Here is a 4431-nt window from a genome sequence, read left to right on the forward strand (position 1 = left end):
ATAAATACTGTAGCAAAAACGCTGTTTGTTATATAACATACAGTGGAAAATTAATATAATTTTTATATTGTTCAAAAGGAAAATTAACAAAAACGATCAATTTAATAAATGCACATGGCACATCGCACAACGCCAAAACTTAGAATAAAAAAGAAGGCGGCAAACAAATCAACAGCCTAAGTATTTGATTAAATTGTTTAGAACAACTATATTTAAGACAAAATGTGGAATAATTTAAAGAACACAAATACAAATCAAAAATATCAGAGCAAAGCCGCAAACTGGCATTAAGACAACGGATGACTCTTGACCTGAAACAACAAATTGCAAACATCAGACTAATTATTCTTACAGAATAAAAAACAACTTCTGCATTATATAAAAACGAATAAATAAAAATAATATGTATTTATTTATTTGTATAGCCTAGGCTACCCGTTATAAAAATAGCCTACCCGTTTTTTTTTTTTTTTTTTTTTTTATAGCCTAACGGATAGCAAACAGAAACACTACAAAAAGGAAATTAAGAATTCTTACCTAAGCTTTCAATTCGATTTTTTTAATATTATGTGAGAGGAACACCAGCTTGTCCACATTGTTGGAAGAAGGGAGCTTCTCGACTTGATCACAATGAAGCCGGCCTTTGAAAAGATGCGCTCTGATGGAGTGGATGCAGTGGAGGCGTTTAGCTGCTTTGCGCCGTTCACATATCGCGCCTATTTTTTACAGTCTATGCTAAAAACGCGTAGAAAACGCTAGGCGCGCCGCGTTCTCCTTTTTCGAAAGCGCTAGGGCGGTTGCGCTCTGGACTGGAGGCGTCTGTCGTTGCTAAGCAACCATCAGCTGCACTCTCCGTTACAGTTGTACCGCTACGGTGCGCTTGCGGCATTCTGAAAAGTTGAGATGTTTCTATCTCGATGCGACGCGGACGCGCTTGGAAAAAACGAGGGGTCTGTGCAAGTGCGCTTTGGTATACCGCGAGGCACGAGATCTCGTTGATCTCTAGTTGCTTTGATGTCATGTCATACACTGACTGCGCAGCCCCCATTGCGTAATTTTTTCACGTGATTTTTTTTTTTGCGACTAACCGACTAATGAAAATGTATTCGACCAAGCCCTCTTCATATCGACTAACGTTTAGTCGACTATTTGGGGGCAGCCCTAGTTGTCATAGAGACACTCAGGTCATGATCTTTCTGTGGAGGAGCTGTGCTGTTTAAATTTGGACGCGGTCTCTAATGAGAGATATGATGGATAGAGCAAGCTACGACTGCAATTAGCTTCGAAAGCAGCCATTTTCCTCTGCTGAATGTGAAGGAGAATGTGAAGGAGAACGGCCTTCTGTTTCATTTTTTTTTATCGAAGGAGGTATAAAAAGTGCCCCTGGCAAAACATTGCAGGCTATTAAACCACGAGTTTGAGAGGAGGTGATGGTGAAAAGTAGGTGATTGCTTTTGGTGAGTCATTCAGTACCACCCAAACACACCTTCATACTCCTACACACACACTGAATGCTCAAAGAAAAATACCCACATCAACACCAGCTTAATAACTTAATGTCACAGTCAGCTGCCCTCCTTCCAGGGTCCCACATTCACTTTTTGACACTCCTCCCATTGACGGGTGAACTGAGAATATTTACTGGCCATGAAACTGTGGATTGCATCAATATAATTTTTCATCCTAAGACAAAGGAATTATTGCACAGTTATTTTCTAGTATATCTGAGGTCAGAATACAGTCTACTGAACCATTAAAAACTATATTAAGGTCAGTCTCTTTATAAAATACCACCTCTTGCATAAACATCCATCCGTGTTTTGATCCTCTGAGAATAGATATATATATATATATTTGCATGCATTATTTGGTGGTTACTAGTAAAATTTGATAAGCTTTGATAAGTTTCCAAATATGTATAGTTTTTCAAGATTAAATAATCAGTTGGTTTTATATATACAGTATATAGGGCCGGTTTCATAAAGATAGACTTTGACTAGTAGACTAGTAGACTTAAATATAGTAGATAGTCAGACTTCAGATAGACATCTAAATCAGACCGTTGCACAAAGCACTTAAGACTCTGACTATCTTAAGTAGGACTACACTGCAATGCATTTTGGGTAAAATAAGACACCTTTCAAAACAAAAAACATGGAGGATCGAGTAAGCACATTCAACCGCTCAGTGCAGTTTTCCCCAGCGGAAAATATGTGTTTGTTGGAGGAGTATAACAGTTACAAGGACATTTTACTTGGGAAATTTAGCGGGGAATGTAGTAACAAGAAGAAATGTTTAAATTATGAGCCATTTCCCCTTTTCTTTTGGCTGTTTGTAATGTAACTGATTGTTACTGCTGGTTGCCAAGGTAACATAGAGTCTTAGACCTCAGTTAGCCTGGGGGTAAGGTGTCTAATTTTTTTTGGTCTAAATTAAGTCAGTCTTTATTTTTGTGAAACAGTCTAACTTGCATTAGTCTAGTCTATGAGGAAACTTTAGACTTGTCTAACACTATAGACCGGTCTAAAATAGCTTTGTGAAACCGGCCCATGGACTACATCTAAAAATTGACTATTAACTTTTAGTTACTCGCCAAAGCAAAGACTGCATTGAGCTCTTATCATGTGTTAATTTTATACACCACCTCTTTCTTTCAAATTTCTCTCGTTTTATCTCTCTGTGACCGTGAGTAGCTCTGTGCTCTTTTATAAAACGGACTGTGATATAAACGTGTTGCTCTGAAATCTCAGTCCTCCATCAGGATCCCCAGAGTCCGTCCCATTAATCCCAATGATCTCAGCTCGTGTCCAGTGGTTATCGAGACTAATCTCGGCCTCTAAAGAGTCTCTGCCGATTTCAGACCGAGGGAACAATTACAAACGCCGCATTACCAGCTGGACAAAGTCAAAAAGGTAAAACCGGTCTTTTCCCTGACGATAACTGACCGCTCTCGTTCCCTGTCACACTGATGCCAGAGTGATTTGTTTATCGCCGTAGTGCATTATTAGCTTGGGAGGAGTACTTTAATGATAAAGAATGAGTCTGGAAATACACATCGAGCTGCGGAAAAAGTTGCAGTAATGAATGAGTCTGGGCTCTTATGGACTGAGACTCGAATGAGACTGTTGGCAGGGGTTCAAAGAGCTAAGAGTTCAGGAAGCTACGTTTAGCATTTTATACGTGCTGGAAACCAAATGATGAGGTTGAGTTTCATTACAGGACTAATGCATTAAAGCTGTCAGTATGTGTAAAAAATGCATTATTATTAATTAACAGTGTTTAATGCATCACTAGTATTTATAGTGACTATAGTCACTATAGATTATAGTCACTTCTATTTAGGGTTAGGGATTTGAACAAACCTCAGCGTGTTACTTGTCCTGCAGTGTTTGCTCCAGACATGAATAATTCCTCAAATCACGTGTCTTGTTGCATTACTAAGTGATCAAACAGACAATTTTTTTTACCAGACTGAAGTCCCGTTCGTTCACATCAAGAACAATAACTATAACGCTATCATTTCTGTTTATTATAAGCACATGCTGCAGTTTTGACGTCTGCCACTTTAAATGCTCAAGCGCTTAATGTAAGTTGGATTCTGATTAGCTGCCGATTATTTATCGGTCATCAGCTGGAAAAAGAACGAAAGTGATTTCAACGATATTGTTTCTATGTGTCATTGTCGTTATGGTTGATTCGTGGACAACGATTTTTAGAACTATATCTTTATCGTTATCATTATAGTTATCGTCTTTGGTGTGAACAGGCCTTTACACTGAAGGTGGGATCTGAGACTCTTTTCACTTAGTGAGCAGCTTTATTTTAAAGTTAAATGCATGAATCTGATGAAATATTAAGAGCTCCAACCCCTTTTCAGTGACCTGCATTGACTTGCAAATATGAAAAAAGTAGGTTTGCAGCATTTACTGTGAACCGAGCCACTCTGAGATGGTGAAAACAGTGGATCATGAGCCGTACGCATGTAAAAGAACGCAGTATCACACTGTGCTCTGAAACACGCAGTGCAATTTACTATTTATTTAATTCAATCGGCATGTTCTTATCAGGAGTCTAAAAATATTTTTGCTTCATTATTAAACTAGTGGGAAACATTAGACACCACAGCCTTGCTAATTAATTGGAAACTGTTAACATCATGCATACTTATTTTATTTTGGAAGAGTCTAGTGAAACCATGTGAAATACCTTAACCTAATTATAGTTTGTCGAGCTCATCAGCAAGCAATAATGACTTACAAAATAATAGGCCTGAGTCGCATCTTTGGCGGCTCAGTGGGAAGCTACTACGGTAGAGTCCTTTCTGTGTGGAGTTTGCATGTTCTCACTTTGTCTGCAACCCAAAAACATGCAATATAGGTGAATTGGAGACGCTAAATTGTCCGTAGGTGTGAATGCATGTGTATGTGTGTG

This window comes from Scardinius erythrophthalmus (assembly GCF_964197995.2).
Source record: "Scardinius erythrophthalmus genome assembly, chromosome: 12".
Lineage (NCBI taxonomy): Eukaryota > Metazoa > Chordata > Actinopteri > Cypriniformes > Leuciscidae > Scardinius > Scardinius erythrophthalmus.